This window comes from Piliocolobus tephrosceles, chromosome 21, assembly GCF_002776525.5.
Source record: "Piliocolobus tephrosceles isolate RC106 chromosome 21, ASM277652v3, whole genome shotgun sequence".
Classification (NCBI taxonomy): Eukaryota; Metazoa; Chordata; class Mammalia; order Primates; family Cercopithecidae; genus Piliocolobus; species Piliocolobus tephrosceles.
This window is the reverse complement of record NC_045454.1, coordinates 44,734,994-44,755,459: the sequence shown is the minus strand read 5'-3', so window position 1 is coordinate 44,755,459 and position 20,466 is coordinate 44,734,994. Positions and strand designations below refer to the sequence as shown.

Sequence of the window (20,466 nt, the reverse complement as noted above, 5' to 3'; positions counted from 1 at the left end):
TCTTTTTCTTTCTCTCTCTCTCTTTCCTTTCTCTTTCTCTTTTTTTCTTTCTCTTTCTTTTTCTTTTTCTTTCCTTCTTTCTCTCTTTCTCTTTGTTTTTCTTTCCTTCTTTCTCTTTCTTTCTCTCTTTTTCTCTCTTTCTTTTTCTTTCTCTTTCTTTTTCTCTCTCTCTTCTTTCACTTGCTTTCCCCTTCCTTCCTTCCTTCCTTCCTTCCTTCCTTCCTTCCTTCCTTCCTCCCTCCCTCCCTCCCTCCCTCCCTCTCTCTCTCTCTTTCTTTCTTTGATGGAGTCTCATTCTGTTACCCAGGCTGGAGTGCAGTGGCACAATCTTGGTTCACTGCAACCTCCACCTCCTGGATTCAAGTGATGCTCCCGCCTCAGCCTCCCGAGTAGCTGGGACTACATGTGTGTGTCACCAAGCCCGGCTAATTTTTGTATTTTAGTAGAGACAGTATCGCTGTGTTGGCGACCTCAAGTGATCTACTCATCTCGGCCTCCGAAAGTGCTGGGATTCCAGGTGTGAGCCACCATGCCCGGTCTCCAGAATATTTTCATCACCCCATAAAGAAACCCTGTACCCATTAGCTGTCACTCCCTATCCCTGGAACCCACCAGTCTACTTCCTGACTCCACGGATTTTTCTACTCTGGATACTTCATACAAATGGAATCTTATCTAGTGAATTATTTTGTGTCTGGTTTCTTTCACTGAGCATGTTTTTAAGGTTCATGTGCTATTGTAGAAGGAGTTAGTACTTCATTCCTTTTTAGGGTTGAATATAATTTCATCCTATGCCGGAGGCTGAGTCAGGAGGGTTACTTGAGGCGGGGAGTTCCCTTAGGCCACATAGCAAGACTCTAACTTTAAAACATCTTTGAAAAATCAAGCCTGCGTGGGGTGGTTCATGACTGTAATCCCAGCACATTGATGGTCCAAGGCAGGCTGATCACCTGAGGTCAGGAGCTTGAGACCAGCCTGGCCAACACGATGAAAGCCTGTCTCTACTAAAAATGCAAAAATTAGCGGGGCATAGTGGCGGGAGCCTTTAGTCCCAGCTACTCAGGAGGCTGAGGCAGGAGAATTGCTTGAACCTGGGAGGCAGAGGTTGCAGTGAGCCAAGATCGCACCACTTTTACTCCAGCCTGGGGGACACAAACTTCCATATCAAAAAATAAAAATAAAATAAAAATTAGCTGGGGGTTGGCAGGGTGCAGTGTCTCACCCCTGTAATCTTAGGCTGTTGGGAGGCCGAGGGGGTCTGATCACCTGAGAATTGCTTGAACCCAGGAGGCGGAGGTTGCGGCAAGTGTAGTGGTGCAATCTCGGCTCACTGCAACCTCCGCCTCATCAGTTCAAGTGATTCTCCTGCCTCAGCCTCCCTGAGTAGCTGGGACTACAGGCACCCGCCATCACACCCAGCTAATTTTTTTTGTATTTTTAGTAGAGATGAGGTTTCACCATGTTGGCCAGACTGGTCTTGAACTCTTGACCTCAGGTGATCCTCCCGCCTCAGCTTCCCAAAGTGCTGAGATTACAGGCATGAGCAACCGCACCCAGCCTTTCTTTTTCTTTTCTTTCCTTTTTTTTTTTTTTCTTTTTCTTTTTTTTTTTTTTTTTGAGACAGAGTCTGCTCTGTTGCCCAGGCTGGAGTGCAATGGCATGATCTTGGCTCACTGCAACCTCTGCCTCCTGGATTCAAGCAATTCTCCTGCCTCAGCCTCCTGAGTAGCTGGGATTACAGGCATGTACCACCACACCCATCTAATTTTTGCGGGTTTTATTTTTATTTATTTATTTTTTGAGATGGAGTTTCGCTCTTGTTGCCCAGAACGACAAGAACAGGAGATTCTTGTTACCAAGAATCTCCTGGGTTCAAGAGATTCTCCTGCCTCAGCCTCCCGAGTAGCTGGAATTATAGGCGTCCACCACCATGCCTGGCTAATTTTTTATATTTTTAGTAGAGATGGGGTTTCACCATGTTCGCCAGGCTGGTCTCAAACTCCTGACCTCAGGTGATCCACCCACCTAAGCTTCCCAGAGTGCTGGAATTACTGCCGTGCGCCACCACGCCTGGCCTAATTTTTGTATTTTTGGTAGAGACGAGGTGTCACCATGTTGACCAGGCTGCTCTTGAACTGCTGACCTCAGGTGATCTGCCTATCTCAGCCTACCGAAGGTGCTGGGATTATAGGCGTGAGCCACCGTGCCTGGCCTTCTTCCTATTCTTTTTTTTTTTTTTTCTTTTTTTGAAACAGAGTCTCACTCTGTCGCCCAGGTTGGAGTGCAGTGGCGCGATCTCGGCTCACTGCAAGCTCTGCCTCCCGGGCTCAAGCGATTCTCCTGCCTCAGCCTCCCGAGTAGCTGGGACTACAGGCGGCCACCACCACACCTGGCTAATTTTTGTATTTTTTGAGTAGAGACAGGATTTCACCGTGTTAGCCAGGATGGTCTCGATCTTCCGACCTTGTGGTCCGCCCGCCTCAGCCTCCCAAAGTGCTGGGATTCCAGGTGTGTGCTCCCAGCCCCTTCTTCCTATTCTTTCAAAGCCACCAGTTGCCCTCCTATGATAACCCATTATCTATTAACCCATGGATCTATTAACCCATGAATGGATTGATCTGTTCATGAGGGCAAAATTCTCATGACCCAGTCACCCCTTAAAGGCCCCACCTCTGTCAACACTGACTGCTACATCAAGGATTAAGTTTCACCATGAGTTTTGGAGGGAACGAACATTGAAACTGTAGCACCAGGTGTTATCAGTCTATTAAAAGTTCATGCAAATTGATAAGCACCAAAGGTGCAAAGATCAGAAACAGACAATTCCCAAGAAGAGAAGGGGAGTCTAGGAGCCTAAGAGTGGATGTACTGGGCATCAGGGAAGGGCCTGTTGGCCGGGGTTGGTCACAGCAAGGATCATTCCAATGCTGCCAGGACTTCAACACTTGCTTTCCAAAGGGGTGGCTGCCATTTCAATTGGAGAGACCCTTTGGATAATGCATACCCAGCATGTAAGAGGGTTCATAGGCCAAGCGTGGTGGTTCACGCCTGTAATCTCAGCACTTTGGAGGGCTGAGGCAGAAGGAGAATTGCTTGACTGCGGGAGTTCAAGACCAGCCAGGGCAACATAGCAAGAACCTGTCTCTATGAAAAAAAAAAAAAAAAGGTCGGGCCCAGTGGCTCCTGCCTGTAATCCCAGCACTTTGGGAGGTTGAGGCAGGCGGATCACCTGAGGTCAGGAGTTCGAGCTCAGTAGCTCTATAAAAAATATAATAATTAGCTGGGCATGGCAGTCATTAGCACGCCTGTAATCCTGGTTACTGGAGAGGCTGAGGCATGAGAATCGCTTCCTCTGGGAGGCGGAGGTTGCGGTGAGCCTGTCGCGCCATTGCACTCCAGCCTGGGCAACAGAACGAGACTCCATCTCAAAAAAAAAAAAAAAGAGGGTTCATAGTCTGAGCTTGTGATTATACCACTGAAAATTACCCCCAAGCCACCTGTGGAAGGGCTGCCTGCAGGCGGACGTGTCTTAGGATCTTTAATAAGTTACCTTCTGGTTGGAAACTACCTAAACGCCCAGCACTCAGGTTGGCCCGGTAAATCATGCACCTATAGGAGTTACGGTCGGGAGGCCTGTGACCCTGTAGAGTAGTAGTGGCTCCCGGGCCCTGGGCCAAGCACTGTACTGATACACTCAAATCCTCACAGTAACAGCCTGTTCAGTTCTGTTAGTCCCATTTTACAGCAAGGGGCTGCTCTGGGGGAGGGGAGGAGCCCAGCTGGGTGGGAGATCGTGGGTTCATGGTGACGTCTGTGGGTACTCCAGCCAATCAAGGGCCTGAGGCTTAAGAGGCTTGAATTTGGGGGAGACAGGGACATTCTCAATGGTGCAGTTAAAGCGGTGGCTTCAGGTCCAGCTGGGAGAGGAAGAAACAGCTAGGGAAAAGGGATGTATTCGTCTTCTTTTTTTTTTTTTTTTTTTGAGACAGAGTCTCGCTGTGTCACCCAGGCTGGAGTGCAGTGGTGTGATCTTGGCTCACTGCAAGCTCCACCTCCTGGGTTCACGCCATTCTCCTGCCTCAGCTTCCCGAGTAGCTGGGACTACAGGTGCCCGCCACCTACCACACCCAGCTAATTTTTTGTATTTTTAGTAGATATGGGGTTTCACCATGTTAGTCAGGATGGTCTCGATCTTCTGACCTCATGATCCGCCCGCCTCAGCCTCCCGAAGTGCTGGGATTATAGGCATGAGTCACCGCGCCCGGCCGTATTAGTCTTTTCTTTTTGGAGACATTCTTGCTCTGTCATCTAGGCCGGGCTGGAGTGTAATGGCACGATCTCGGCTCACTGCAACCTCCGCCTCCCAGGTTCAAGCGATTCTCATGCCTCAGCCTCCCGAGTAGCTGGGATTACAGGCATGTGCCACCACACCCGGCTAATTTTTGTATTTTCGGTAAAGACAGGGTTTTCACCTTGTTGGCCAGGCTGGTCTCAGACTCTTGGGTGACGGTGATCTGCCCACCTCGGCCTCCCAAACGGCTGAGATTACAGACATGAGCTACCGCCCAGTCTCAGTGATCTTTCATCTTTGTTCCATCCTCATTCCCATTCAGTACCTGATGTGTTTCTGTCTTACTGGGGTGCACCCCGGGGGACGCATGACTGTGCTACAGCCCATGGGGTTTCAGCAGGATGAGCAGAGGACCTCGGGTGGCCCTTGTTACCCACACTGCTGACTCAGGCTTGGGGAGGAGTCATATAGAAATCACCCAGCTGGCCAGGGCAGTTGCAGCCACATCAGGTAGAGGGCAGGAGCCAGCAGTGGGATTGGGTGGGCCCCCGTGGGAGAGACGGCCAAACCCTGAAACTAGCCTCCACCCTCCAGGGTGCAGGGGCTTCCCTGGACACAAATTTTCCTTCCTCATCCTCCTCTTTATACCATTGCACCCGGGTTTGTCTGTCTGTTTTTAGTGACAGAGGCTTGCTCTGTCGCCCAGGATGGAGTGCAGTGGCATAATAGCTCACTGCAACCTCTGCCTCCCAGATTCAAGCGATTCTCCTGCCTCAGTCTCCTGAGTAGCTGGGATTATAGGCGTGTGCCACCACATCCGGCTAATTTTTTAATTTTTTTTTTTTGTTGTTGTTAGTGGAGACGAGGATTCATTATGTTGGCCAGGCTGGTCTTGAACTCCTGATCTCAAGTGATCCACCTGCTTCGGCCCCCCAAAGTGCTGGGATTACAGACATGAGCCACTGGCACCTGGCCCCTGGGGTTTTCTTTACCCAGATCCCTGCTGCCTTCCCTTCCCTACCTTGTCCCCCAGAAATGCAGCTGCTTTGCCCTCAACCACAGCTCCCTCATCCAGTGCAGGGCCTGGCTCCTGACTGAGACACCAGCAAATGTGAGCCCTGCTCTCCTGGGTCACTGCAGGCTCCTTCAGGAAGGTGGCGGAGATCTGTCCCCCTTGGTATCCCCAGTGTCCCGCATGGGGGGCCTGGCACCCATGAGGCAGTAGTCGAAGCTTGCGGACCAGATGAACGAGCAGTGAGCCCTACCTTCGAGGGCCTGTCTTGAGGACACCAGGTGGGTTTATGGCATCGTAGCAGCCACGAGGCCCCCAGGGACCAGTCCCTCTCCGGCACTGGCACCAGGGCCCTTGCCCCACTGGATCAGGCCTCCCAAACTTGGGGTCCCTTTTCCAGTCAGCGAGAGAGGCACTCCACTCCTGCTCCAGCCCAAGGAGAACCTGCCAACTCCAAGGGGTGGCCATTGAGGGGATCAGTGACATAAGTCCTTCAGAGGCAGCAGGGACAAGGAGCTGTAGGGAGAATAGGGCAGGCCTCGGGTGCGGGGTGCTGGCAAGGTGCAGACCCACCACCCCAACCCAACCCCTCCTCCGCAAATCCCATCATCTCTGCCCTGTGCCCCATGAACAAACCCGCTCCTTTCCAGCCCAGTAACCAGCACAGGCTTGAGACAGTCCCCTCAGACATTGTCTGCCTGACCACCTCTTCCAGCACAGTGAGGGGCATGGGATCCGGAGGCCAGAGTGGGCCAGGCCTAGGGGTGGAGAGAAAAACATGACTATTCTTAGATCCCTCGTCCTCCAGGGCTCGGGTCAGGCCGAGCAGTCACATTCCAGAGGTAGAAGCCATCAGCCCACACAAATGCTTCTGTTCCCTGAGGAGGCCAAGGGTCACCAGGAACTAAAATCAGCTTTTCCCAAGAAAAGCAGGAGACGGGGTGGGGAGTGGGGGCAGGGGTAGAAAGGCCAAAGGTCACCCAGTAAAAACCTTCCAGCTGCCCCTGCTGGGAAACCCCCTCTGAGTCCGGAGGGATGAGGACAGAAGCATTCTCACCCTCTAGGCTGCCCGCTGGCTGATTCTTCCTGGTAGGGGGTGGTCCTGTGCATTCTAGATTACTTAGCAGCTCTCTGGCAGCCCACCCCCCGCCCCCCCCCACCACCACCACCCCCCCCCCCCCCCCGCCCCACGCGAGTGGTGACAGCCAAATATCTCTCTAGGTACAGCCAGGTGTCCTCTGGGGGCAAAATCGACCCCAGATGAGAACTGCACTTTCCCCGAACGGAGCTTCCAGGTCACGTCTGGGGTAGGTATTTAGGAGCCTGCTGTTCTATGGACTCTGTTCTCTCAGCCTGGAATTCTCTTCCCACATAGCGCAACCCCCCGCCAGCCCTGCAATCTTCCAGAAGTAAACCCACATATCACCTCCCTCAGGAAGTTTCCCATGGACCCCCCATCTTATGAGTTTGGCCCCCACGGATGCTGTGGTAGGTAAAATAATGCCCCCTTGGCCAGATACGGTGGCTCACACCTGTAATCCCAACACTTTGGGATGCCGAGGAGGGAGGATTGCTTGAACCTAGGAGTTTGAGACCAGCCTGGACAACATAGCAGGACACAGTGTCTACAAAATATTTTTAAAAATTAGCTGGGGCCTGGCGCGGTGGGTCACGCCTGTAATCCCAACATTCTGGGAGGCTGAGGTGGGCGGATCATGAGGTCAAGATATCGAGACCATCCTGGCCAACATGGTTAAACCCCGTGTCTAGTAAAAATACAAAAATTAGCTGGGTGTATTGGCATGAGTCCCAGCTACTCAGGAGGCTGAGGGAGGAGAATCGCTTGAACCCGGGAAGTGGAAGTTGCAGTGAGCCGAGATTGTACCGCTGCACTCCAGCCTGGCGACAGAGCAAGACTCGTATCAAAAAAAAAAATTAGCAGGGGCTGGTTGCAGTGGCTCATGCCTATAATCCCAGCACTTTGGGAGGCCAAGGCAGGTGGATCCCTTGATCCCAGGAGTTTGAGACCAGTCTGGCCAACAAGGTGAAAGCCCAACTCTACTAAAAATACAAAAATTAGCCAGGCGTGGTGGCACATGCCTGTAGTCCCAGTTCTACTTGAGAGGCTGAAGCAGGAGAATTGCTTAAACTCAGGCGGAGGGCAGAGGTTGCAGTGAGCTGAGATTGAGCCACTGCACTTCAACCTTGGCTACAGAGCGATACCCTGTCTCAAAAAAAAAAAAAGCTGGTCTCTGTGGCTCATGCCTGTAATCCCAGCACTTTGGGAGGCTGAGGCGAGTGGATCACCTGAGGTTGGGAGTTCGAGACCAGCCTGTCCAACATGGAGAAACCCTGTCTCTACTAAAAATACAAAATTAGCTGGGCATGGTGGCGCATGCCTGCAATCCCAGCTACTCGGGAGGCTGAGGCAGGAGAATTGCTTGAACTTGGGGGGCAGAGGTTGCTATGAGATGGAGCCAATGCACTCCAGCCTTGGCTATAGAGCAAGACTCTGTCTCAGAAAAAAAAAAAAAAAAAATGTGGGGAGGCAGGAGGGTCACTGTCAGAAAGAGACTGGAAGAGGCTGTGCTGCTAGCTGTGAAGGTGGAGGAAGGGGCCCCAAGTTAGAGCTGTGGGTACCTCTAGAAGCTGGGAAAGGCTGAAAATGGAGCTTCCAGGAGGAACCAGCCTCATCAACGCCTTAATTTTAGGACATCTGACCTCCCGTGCTGTAAAATCATAAGTCTGTGTCGCTCTAAGCTGCTCTGTTTCTGGTCATTTGTTTCAGCAGCCACAAGAGACTCATACCAGCCTCTGCTCTGCAGCCCTGAGTCAGCCCTGGAGAGCCGCCAGGCAGTCAGGCTGGCATTTGCCCTTCCTGGCACGAGCTTTGTAACCTGGCAGAGCTGCTGGCCGTGACAAGCATCTCCTAGGAGATGGGGGAACTCAATGGAAAAAGGTTTCAGAGTCAGGGCTTAGGTAGACCACATTCCTTCAAGCTTTATGCCATAGAGAGCTTTGCTAGGGAGGTGGAGAAGCAGACAAAGTGACTCGTGTTCTCTCCAATTTATTTATTTTTAAAATTTATTTTCAGATGGACTCTCTCTCTGTCATCCAGGCTGGAGTACAGTGGCTTGATCTTGGCTCACTGCAACTTCCGCCTGGTGGGTTCAAGCAATTCTCCTGCCTCAGCCCCCCAAGTAGCTGGAATTACAGACATGCACCACCACGCCCAGCTAGTTTTTTGGTATTTTTAGTGGAGATGGAGTTTCACCATGTTGGCCAGGCTGGTCTCCAACTCCTGACCTCAAATAATCCACCTGCCTTGGCCTCCCAAAGTGCTGGGATTACAGGCGCGAGCCACTATGCCCAGCCCAAATATTTTTTTTAAAAGGCCAGGCTGGTGGCTCATATCTGGAATCCCAGCACTTTGGGGGGCTGTGGTAGGAAGATCACTTGAGCCCAGGAGTCCTGTAGTGAGTTGTGATCATGCCACTGCACTCCAGCCTGGATGACAGAGGGAGACCCTACCGCCATCCCTGCCCGCGAGAAAAGTGATCCCTATAAAGACCCAAGGGTCCAATCTTTGTTTCATGGTAGCTTTGTTCTTTATTTCTTATTACTTATTCTTTTTTTTTTTTTTTGAGATGGAGTCTCACTCTGTCGCCCAGGCTGGAGTGCAGTGGCCAGATCTCAGCTCACTGCAAGCTCCGCCTCCCGGGTTTATTCCATTCTCCTGCATCAGCCTCCCGAGTAGCTGGGACTACAGGCGGCCACCTCCTTGCCCGGCTAGTTTTTTTGTATTTTTTAGCAGAGACGGGGTTTCACCGTGTTAGCCAGGATGGTCTCGATCTCCTGACCTCGTGATCTGCCTGTCTTGGCCTCCCAAAGTGCTGGGATTACAGGCTTGAGCCACTGTGCCCAGCCACATATTCATTTTTTAATATTCTGAATAGTCAAAGTCAAGATGCAGCTGACTTTGAAATGCTTCCCAGCTAAGTGCAATGGACTCACACCTGTAATCCCAACACTTTGGGAGGCTGAGGCAGGAGAATCGCTTTAGCTCAGGAGTTCAAGACCAGTCTGGGCAACATAGCGAGATCCCTGTCTCTACAAAAAAATGAAAATGTTAGCCGGGCATGATGGTGCACACCTGTAATCCCAGCTACTTGGGAGGTTGAAGTGGGAGGGATCACTGGAGCCCAGGAGTTTGAAACTGCAGTGAGCCGTGATCGCACCACTGCACTCCACCCTGGGTAACAGAATGAGACCCTGTCTCAATCGATCAATCAACATTTTGAAAATAAAACATTTTCCACATTCTTCAACATGTCCTAGGGTAATCCTTGTTCCCTTTCCCTAGGACAGCTCATCTTCGAATTTTAGAACCAATGCTAAAGGGAAAATGTGTGTGTTTGTGTTTTTTTTTAGATGGACTCTCACTCTGTTGCCAGGCTGGAGTGCAGTGGCATGATCTCGGCTCACTGCAACCTCCACGTCCCAGGTTCAAGTCATCCTCCTGCCTCACCTTCCTGAGTAGCTGGGACTACAGGCATATGCCACCATGCCCAGCTAATTTTTGTATTTTAAGTAGAGATGGGGTTTCACCATGTTGGCCAGGCTGGTCTCGAACTCTTGATCTCGTGATCCGCCCACCTCAGTCTCCCAAAGTGCTGGGATTACAGGCATGAGCCACCACGCCTGGCCCAGATTTTTTTGTTTTTGGGTTTTTTGTTTGTTTCTGGTTTTTGGGTGTTTTTTTTTTTTTTTTTTTTTTTTGGACGGAGTGTTTCTCTGTCACCCAGGCTGGAGTGCAATGGCACGATCTCGACTCACTGCAACCTCTGCCTCCTGGGTTCAAGCAATTCTCCTGCCTCCTCAGCTTCATGAGTAGGTGGGACTACAGGCGCCCGCCATGACACATAGCTAATTTTTTGTATTTTTAGTAGAGATGGGGTTTCACCGTGTTAGCCAGGATGGTCTTGATCCCCTGAACTCATGATCCACCCGCCTTGGCCTCCCAAAGTGCTGGGATTACAGGCGTGAGCCACCGCGCCCGGCCCTGTTTATTGCTTTTTTGATTTTGGTTTTTCTTTTTTGAGACAGAGTTTCCCTCGTAGCTGGAATTACAGGCATGTGCCACCATGCCCAGCTAATTTTTGTATTTTTAGTAGAGACAGGGTTTCACCATGTTGACCAGGCTGGTCTCGAGCTCTTTACCTCATGATCTGCCCACCTCAGTCTCCCAAAGTGCAGGGATTACAGGCATGAGCCACCGTGCCTGGCCCAGACTAAGAGTTTTTAAGGATTCAGGGTGGGAGAGTTTATCAGAGGCTTGAACTGCTTCAGTGTCTCTGTTGTGCTTGTCTGGGAGGGAGAGTTGTGTGTCTGTCCCCATATATCTTCCTGCAGCTGCAGGCATACCCCCCTCCTCTCCTCCGCTGAAGTCAGCCTTTAGCTTCCCCATTTCAGCGCACCTGAAGGGAAAGGAATGTGCTTATTAAGTAAGGCCCCACTGTTTTACTGGGGCCCATTGTATGAGGGTGAAGTTTGGCAGTTACCCAAGAGACTTTCCCCCTATTTCCCTCTGTGCCTGAGCTGTCTTATCTGTGTTTTATTATCTGCTCTTTCTGGCTGCTTGTGGGTTGGAAGATAAGTGATTTCCTTGAAATGCAAGAGACTAGAGAGGGAGCTGGAACTGAAACTGGCGGGGTTTGTCGGACGGTGCTCCTGCTTTGTCATTCCAGACCCAGACCTTATAGTTGTAAAAGGACAAGGGGCGACGTGTTCTTTCTGGCTACTTCCTGCTGACGTCAGGGGTCGGGGGAGGCGCGGAGAGTTTTCTGGTCTTGGATTGACTGCAGGAGCAACATTGTGTGTAGATGTTTTTGGGTAGTTGTCTGTGAAATGGCCATGATTCTGTCGGTTAAAAATTTTTAAAAAACGTTAATTAGGCAGGGTAAAAACATTAGCCCTAGACTTTTCAGCAGCGTTTCTTTTTCTTTTCTTTCTTTCTTTTTGATACGGAATCTTGCTCTGTCGCCCAGGCTGGAGTGCAGTGGTGCAATCTCGGCTCACTGTAACCTCCGCCTCCTAGGCTCAAGCGATTCCCCTGCCTCAGCCTCCCGAGTAGCTGGGACTACAGGCCCACATCACCACGCCTGGCTAATTTTTTTGTATTTTAGCAGAGACGGGATTTCACCCTGATCGAGCCAGGATGGTCTCGATCTCCTGACCGCCTCAGCCTCCCAAAATGTTGGGATTACGGGCATGAGCCACCGCGCCCAGCCTTCAGCAGCGTTTCTTATTAGGTCCGATTGGTTGAGACAGAAGCAACATTTTTTTCCCAATGACAGGCGGAGGCGCGTGTTTGGGAAGACCCATGTGTTATTTTTTTGTTAGCAACTGTTATTCCTGATATGAGGAAAATAACTAGGCCAAATGCCACAGTAATTGAGATTCTCTGTCTGCTATTCCACCCTGGGGATGTTATAGTATATAGTTCTACTGCAAATAGTAGATAAAGCAATTCCCAGAGGGTGGTGTCGTAAATAATTTTCATTAAAAAAGGTTTTAATATTTGGTTTAAAAGGAGATATAGAAGTGACAAAACGTATTTGGTGAGGTAGGGGTGAGACTAAGGTGAGTAATTTTCACTTAGTTACTTATCTTTTTTTTTTTTTTTTGAGACGGAGTCTTGCTCCATGGCTCAAGCTAGAGTGCAGTGGCGTGATCTCAGCTCACTGTAACCTCCTGTCTCAGCCTCCCTAGTAGTTGGGATTACAGGTGCCTGCCACCACACCTGGCTACTTTTTGCATTTTCAGTAGCGACGGGGTTTCTCTCCTTGTTGGCTGGTCTCAAACTCCTGACCTCAGGTGATCCACCCACCTCGGCCTCCCAAAGTGCCCGGATTACAGGCGTGAACCACCTTGCCCGCCACTTATCTTTTATGATTTTCAGATTAAGATTTCTTATTTTCTTTACATTGATAGGACTTTTTTTTTTTTTTTTTTTTTTTTGAGACAGAGTCTCGCTCTGTCGCCTGGGCTGGAGTGCAGTGGCTGGATCTCAGCTCACTGCAAGCTCCGCCTCCCGGGTTCACGCCATTCTCCTGCCTCAGCCTCCCGAGTAGCTGGGACTACAGGCGCCCGCCACCTCGCCCGGCTAGTTTTTTGTATTTTTTTTTTTAGTAGAGACGGGGTTTCACCGGGTTAGCCAGGATGGTCTCGATCTCCTGACCTCGTAATCGGCCCGTCTCGGCCTCCCAAAGTGCTGGGATTACAGGCTTGAGCCACCGCGCCCGCCTACGATAGGACATTTTTCTGGGCTGTTAGGGGTTGCTTTCTCCACTTTTCAGGCTTTGACTTGAGTGTAATGTATCCAGGAGTTGATTTCTGTAACAGATATAATTTAAACTGTAGAAAATAATAAAAATTGAAAAAATTAGGCAAGACTAGAATGTAACAACAGGTGTGCTATAGTTTTTTTTTTTTTTTTTTTAACTATACTTTAAGCTCTAGGGTACATGTGCACAACGTGGAGGTTTGTTACATATGTATACATATGCCATGTTGGTGTGTTGCACCCATTAACTCGTCATTTACATTAGGTATGTCTCCTAATGCTATCCCTTCCCCCTCCCCCCAGGTGCGCTATGGTTTTTTGTTTTTGTTTTTGTTTTTTTGAGACGGAGTCTCGCACTTTAGCCCAAGCTGGAGTGCAGTGGCGTGACCTTGACTCACTGGAAGCTCCGCCTCCCGGATTCACGCCATTCTTCTGCCTCAGCCTCCCAAGTAGCTGGGACTACAGGCACCCGCCACTGCGCCCAGCTAATTTTTTGTATTTTTAGTAGAGATGGGGTTTCACCATGTTGGCCAGGATGGTCTCGATCTCCTGACCTCGTGATCCACCTGCCCTGGCCTCCCAAAGTGCTGGGATTACAGGCGTGAGCCACTGTGCCCAGCCAGTGTGCTATAGTTTTTGAAACATAATTTTCACTCTTCAGTTTCCCATCTTTATTAAAAGACAAATAATGGTAGGACTGGTTTGCTTTATTATATTTGGCTTAATTATTTGTATACAGTGCAGCAAGAATAATTATTTGCTACATAGGCCTTTTTTTTTTTCTTTCCCTTGAGACAGAGTCTTGCTCTGTTGCCCAGGCTGGAGTGCAGTGGTGTAATCTCAGCTCACTGCAACCTCTGCCTCATGGGTTCAAGCGATTCTCCTGCCTCAGCCTCCTGAGTAACTGGGATTACAGGCGCGCACCATCACACCAGCTAATTTTTTGTATTTTTAGTAGAGATGGGGTTTCACCATGTTGGCCAGGTTGGCCTTGAACTACTGACCTCATGATCTGCCCGCCTCGGCCTCCCAAAGTGCTGGTATTACAGGCATGACCCACCACGTCCAGCCACTACATAGGCTTTTTTTTTTTTTTTTTTTTTTGAGACGGAGTCTCACTCTGTTGCCCAGGCTGGAGTGCAGTGGTGCCATCTCCACTCGCTGCAAGCTCCGCCTCCCGGGTTCACGCCATTCTCCTGTCTCAGACTCCCGAGAAGCTGGACTACAGGCGCCCGCCACCACTCCTGGCTAATTTTTTTTTTTTTTTGTATTTTTAGTAGAGACGGGGTTTCACCGTGTTAACCAGGATGGTCTCGATCTCCTGACTTTGTGATCTGCCCGCCTCAGCCTCCCAAAGTGCTGGGATTACAGGTGTAAGCCACTGCGCCCCATGTCTTTTTTTTCTTTTTAATTAATTAATTATTGATTTTTTTTGAGACTGAGTCTTGCTCTGTCACCCAGGCTGCAGTACAGCGGCGCAATCTTGGCTCACTGCAACCTCCACCTCCCGGATTCAAGTGATTCTCCTGCCTCAGCCTCCCGAGTAGCTGGGATTGCAGGCGCCTGTCACCATGCCTGGCTAATTTTTGTATTTTTGGTAGAGACGGGGTTTCACCATGTTGGCCAGGCTAGTCTCGAACTCCTGACCTCAGGTGATCCACTCACCTCGGCCTCCCAACGTGCTGGGATTACAGGTGTGAGCCACTGCGCCCAACCCTTTTTAAATTTTTTTCAGAGGGAGAGTCTGTCTCCCAGGCTGGAGTGCCATGGTGCAATCATAGCCCACTGTTACCTCGAACTCCTAGGCTCAAGCAGTCCTCTTGCCTCAGCCTCCCAAATAGCTGGGACGACAGGTTCACACTACCATGACCTACCATGCCTGGGCTGTTGAATCTCCCTGCCTTCACCTCACTCTCTGTGGCATCTTCCAGATGACCTTGGCAGAGCTCAAATGCAGACTTGACCATAACCCTCCCATGGCTAAATACATCTATTCGGGGTGGGCGCCGTGGCTCACACCTGTAATCCCAGTACTTTGGGAGGCCAAGGCAGGCGGATCATCTGAGGTCAGGAGTTCGAGACCAGCCTGGCCAACGTGGTGAAACCCCATCTCTACTAAAAATACAAAAATTAGCTCTGCATGGTGGCATGCATCTGTAATCCCAGCTACTCGGGAGGCTGAGGCAGGAGAATTACTTGAGCCCAGGAGGCGGAGGTTGCAGTGAGCCAAGATCACGCCACTGTACTCCAGCCTGGGCCACAGAGCAGGACTCTGTCTCAAAAATAAATAAATAAATAAAAATAAATAAATCTTTTCAGCAGCTCCCTCATGGCCTCTGGATGAAGGTCACCCTTCTGGGCTTGGCATGTGAGGCCCTGAATAGCTTCTCCCCGCCTACCTCATCTTCCGCTATCCACCCCCGTACCTCCTGCCCCAGATATTCTGCACTTGGCAGTTCTCTCTAGCGTTCTGCCCTGCTGGTCTCTGACTAACACCAGGTTGTCCTTCAGGTCACCATTCAGCTGTAGGTCCCCCTGGAGACAGGGGGGATGCCCTTCACATCCGCACAGCCTGATGCAGATGTTCCTCCAGGACACTGATCAGGAGGCATGGCAGCCTAAGGCTGAGTGAGGTGGCTCAGGCCTGTAATCCCAGCACTTTGGGAGGCCAAGGTGGGAGGATCCCTCGAGCCCAGGAGTTCAAGACCAGCCTGGGCAACATAGTGAAACCCTGTTTCTACAAAAAGTTACAAAATTAGCCGGGCATGATGGCGTGTGCCTGTAGTCCCAGAAACTTGTGGGGCTGAGGTGGGGTGATGGCTTGAATCCAGAGGTCAAGATTGCGGAGAGCCATGATCACACCACAGCACTCCAGCCTGAGCAACAGAAACATTATCTCCGCCAGGCAGAGTGGTTCATGCCTGTAATCCCAGCACTTTGGGAGGCCGAGGTGGGCAGATCGCTTGAGGTCAGGAGTTTGAGACCAGCCTGGCCAACATGGTGAAACCCCATCTCCACTAAAAACACAAGAATTAGCCGGGCATGGTGGTGCATGCCTGTAATCCCAGCTACTGGGGAGGCTAAGGCAGGAGAATTGCTTGAGCCTGGGAGGCGAAGGCTACAGTGAGCCAAGATCGCACCACCGCACTCCAGCCTTGGCAACAGAGCGAGACTCAGTCTCAAAAAACAAGAAAAAACAAACAAACCAAAAAACAAAACAAAACACAAAAAAAACCGAAACCCAAACCAAAAACAAAACAGAGACATTATCTTGGGAAAAAAAAAAAAAATTTCCCCATTCACTGTGAGGGCCACCTGGAGAGTGGTATTATCTGTCTTCTGTCTCCAGCTCCCCACGCATCACTGGGCACCTGTTTTTATTTACTTAATTAATTTATTTAGAGACAAGCAACTTAGTCAAGTTACTTGGTCAAGCAATGTAACCTCTCCCGGCCTCAGGTGATTATTCTTTCTCTATAAAGTGGGAATGAATTTTAACCTAATAAGGGTCTTGTTACCTCAAGCCACTCTCTTTAAAGGCATCCACCAGCTGGGCGTGGTGGCACATGCCTGTAAGACTTATGAGGCTGAAGTGGGAGAATCACTTGCGCCCAGGAGGTGGAGGTTGCAGTGAGCTGAGATCACACCACTGCACTCCAGCCTGGGTGACAGAGTAAGACCCTGTCTCAAAAAAAAAAAAAAAAAAAAAACGTCCAACCCATCCCTAATCTCTTCCAATCACACCAGCATTGGTGACAGTGATCCTCATCTGAAAATTGCTTTTCAAAGTTTTTTCAAATTAAATTTTTTTTCCTTGTCAGCAGAAAGTCACATCTGAATGTCTTGCTTCGTTACTTGCTGCTTCTCTTGTCTGCAGTGCTACTAGGCACTGAGAACATGGGACTGACTCCTTTACTGCTTGTCCCCAGCACCCAGCCCGGTGCTGGGCACATAGACGGTGCTCAATAAGTGTTTGTTGAATGAGTAACAAATGGTCCCACACAGATGTTCCATGAGGTGTCAGTGACATCAACATCATCTCTTTTTTTTCTTTTTTTGGAGATGAGTTCTTACTCTGTTGCCCTGGCTAGAGTGCAGTGGTGCAATCATAGCTCACTGCAGCCTTGAACTCCTGAGATCAAGCAATCCTCCCACCCCAGTCTCCTGAGTAACTGGGACTATAGATGTGGGCCACCTTGCCTGGCTATTTAAAAAAACATTCTTTTTTTTTTTTTTTTTTTTTTTTTGTAGAGATGGGGGTCTTACTATGTTGCCCAGGCTGGTTTCAAACTCCTGGGCTCAAGTGATCCTTTTGCCTCGGCCTCCCAAAGTGTTGGGATTATAGGCGTGAGCCACCACACCCAGCCAGTCACCATCATCTTTGATAGCTGCAGCATGTCGGCTTGCTCACTGCCGTCACCCTGGGGCCCAGCGTGTGACTGGAACACAAGGAATACTCAGAAAACAGATGTGGAAAGGGTGAGTGGAACTCAGCACATTCAAAGCGGGACTCAGGACCCTATGGGGCCCTCTCCCCCAGGCCTGCCACCCTCTCTTTCCCATGCAACCCCTCGTCCAGCCCCAGGCAGCAGGGCCAGGATCAGGCAGTCACTCTTCCCAGCTGTCTGGCCCCCGCACATTCTGCACGGGCAGGACAAGCACAAGGACAAAAGCCAAGGTCATGTGCTCGGTAATACCAGTAGTCGGAATCCCTCTGGAGAACCACGGCCCCTGCCCAGGCCACTGCTACAGCTGTCCCCTGGAAGACAGAAGCCTCTGGTTAGCTTGGGGTGGGGATCCCCTCAGAACTGACTTTCCAGGGGCCAGCAGAGTCAGCTACATCAGGGACTTAGGGTTCGGGTTAGAGTTAACCAAATTCTCGAACATCAGGCCAAGAGCTTGCAAGACATCCTGGAAAAACCCTTCTTTCCTCCTCCTCCTCTCCTTCCCCGCCACCTCCTCCTCCTCCTCCTCCTCCGGTTGCTGGGCAACCACTATGCATCTGGACCAAAGCAAGAGGCAGCTGGTTTAAAGACACACACAGACTGAAAGTGAAGGGAGGCAAAAAGATATTCTTTGAAAATGAAAACCGAAAGAGATCAGGGGTAGCTATACTTGTATCAGATAAAATCGTTTTTAAGTCAAAACTAACATGAGAGAAAGAAGGTCATTATAAAATGAAAAAGGGGTCAGTTCATCAAGAGGACAAAACAATTATATATATATGCACCCAACATCAGAGCACCTAAATATATAAAGGAAATATGAATAGATCTGAACTGCAATACAGGAATTGTACTGCACTTTCAACAACAACAACAACAACAACAACAAAAAACACCAGCCTGGGCAACATAGCAAGACCCCATCTCCGCAAAATTAAAAATAAAATTTGTGGGGTGTGGTGGTGCATATCTGTAGTCTCAGCTACTTGGAAGGCTGAGATGGGAGGATTGCTGGAGCCCAGGAGTTCAAGGCTATAGTGAGCCATAACAACATCACTGTACTCCAGCCTGGGTGACAGACTGAGACTCTGTCTAAAAAATAAAAAAATAAAAAAAAAATAAAAAAAAAAAAAAAAGCAATGAACAGATCCAGGCAGAAAATCAGTAAGGAAACATTGGATTTGAAATACACTGTAGATCAAATGGAAGTGATGACTTATGTAGAACATTCCATTTGACAGCAGTGGAACACATTCTCCTCAAGTGCACAGGGGACATACTCCAGGATAGACCATGTTAGACCACAAAGCAAGCCTAAACAAATGTAAGATTGCCGGGTGCGGTGGCTCATGCCTGTAATCCCAGCACTTTGGGAGGCCGAGGCAGGCAGATCACGAGGTCAGGAGATCAAGACCATCCTGGCTAACACGGTGAAACCCCGTCTCTACTAAAAATACAAAAAATTAGCCGGGCGAGGTGGCGGGCGCCTGTAGTCTCAGCTACTCGGGATGCTGAGGCAGGAGAATGGTACGAACCCAGGAGGCGGAGCTTGCAGTGAGCCTAGTTTGCGCCACTGCACTCCAGCCTGGGTGACAGAGTGAGACTCCGTCTCAAAAAAAAAAAAAAAAAAAAAGATTGCAATTATATCAATCTTTCTTTTCTGACCACAGTGATACGAAACTAGAAATCACTAATAGGAGGAATTCTGGAAAATTCACACGTGAGAAAATTAATCAACACTCTCCTACACAACCAATGGGTCAAAGAAGAAATTAAAAGGGAAATTAAAAAATATCTTGAGGCCAGGTGCAGTGGCTTATGCCTGTAATCCCAACACTTTGATGGCTGAGGCAGGAGGATCACCAGAGGCCAGGAGTTCAAGACCAGCCTGGGCAACATAGTGAGACACCCCCCCACCCCAATCTGTACAAAAAATACAAATAATTAGCCAGGCATGGTGATGCTCACCTGTAGTCCCAGTTATTTGGGAGGCTAAGGTGGGAGGAACACTTGAGTTGGAAGTTGCAGTGAGCTATGATTATGCTACTGCACTCAGCCTGGGTGATAGAGGGAGATCTGTCTCTAAAAATGAAACAAAATAAAACAGAAACAACAACAACAAAAAGCATGAAACAAACTGAAATGGACATACAATATACCTAAACCAATGAATGCAGCAAAAGTGGTTCTAAGAGGGAAGTTTATAGCAATACATGAATGCCTACATAAAAAAGAAGAAAGATCTTTCAAATAACCAAATTTTCTTAAAAAAGAGGTAACTGGAGGCTGGGCATGGTGGCTCAAGCCTGCAATCCCAACACTTTGGGAGGCCAAGGCAAGCAGGTCCCTTGAGGTCAGGAGTTCGAGACCAGCCTGGGCAACACAGTGAAACATGGTCTCTACTAAAAATACAAAAATTAGCCAGGCATGGTGGTGGGCGCCTGTAGTCCCAGCTACTTGGGAGGCTAAGGCAGGAGAATTGCTTGAACTCAGAAGGTGGAGGTTGCGCTAAGCCAAGATCATGCCACTGCACTCCAGCCTGGGCAACAGAGCAAGACACTGTCTCAAAAAAAAAAAAAAAAAAAAGGGAGGCAGCTGGGCACAACAGGAGTCCAGGCCTGGCAGATGGGGCTCTTACAAGACTCGTGACCATGCAGGGCAGTGGGGGCTCGTCAGAAGCCAAGAGTCTCATCAGGGACCTGGAGGCACCAGAGTTCAGGAGAGCTGCAGGCAACTGGGGTCTGATATGCAAAAGTGACTACAGGAGGACGCCACTTCTGCCAGTTCTCCCAGTGCCCCTGCGCCTTTGTCAGTGACCTCCCAGGCATCTGCTCTGTGGCGCTTCCCCACTGGGGGACTGTTCTTTTCTTCACAGTATTTAAGAAATACAAATTAGATTTTCCTGGCCAACAAAAAAAGTAAATAACTTGACATCTCTGACTCTCAGTCTCCTCCTCTGTACAGTTGGGCCAATGGTGAGCACCCAGGAACATCCTACATCCCACTAGAGGTGCCTGCCACTGGGTGGGGCAGAGATGGTGGTGGCTGGTGCAGGCTTCCCAGAACATCTCATCGCCCCTGCCCACCACCTGGCCACTGCCACCGACTGGGCTTGTCTAGAAAGACACCTGCCTGCCGGCCCAACCCTGCAGGCTCTGGGATATTAGTTTGAATTTATCTGAGCTACAGGATGGAGATCACCCTCAACTGCTCCCATCATCAGAGATGCAGAACAGAAGTCGGTGTTGAGGGGCACTTGTTCCCCCAGCTGTGCTGATTTCACACACTGGTGAAGAGGACCCCTGCTGATAACGGATTTCTCTTTTATTTTTATTTTTTTAATGAGATGGAGTTTAGCTCTTGTGGCCTAGGC

The 20,466-nt window shown here is 49.7% G+C and overlaps 1 protein-coding gene across 1 annotated transcript in view; it reads left to right on the top strand.

Moving 5' to 3' along the window:
* Window positions 1-20,466, top strand: part of CCL25 (C-C motif chemokine ligand 25) — a 48,272-nt gene that overhangs the window by 15,372 nt on the left and 12,434 nt on the right. The window lies entirely within an intron of this gene.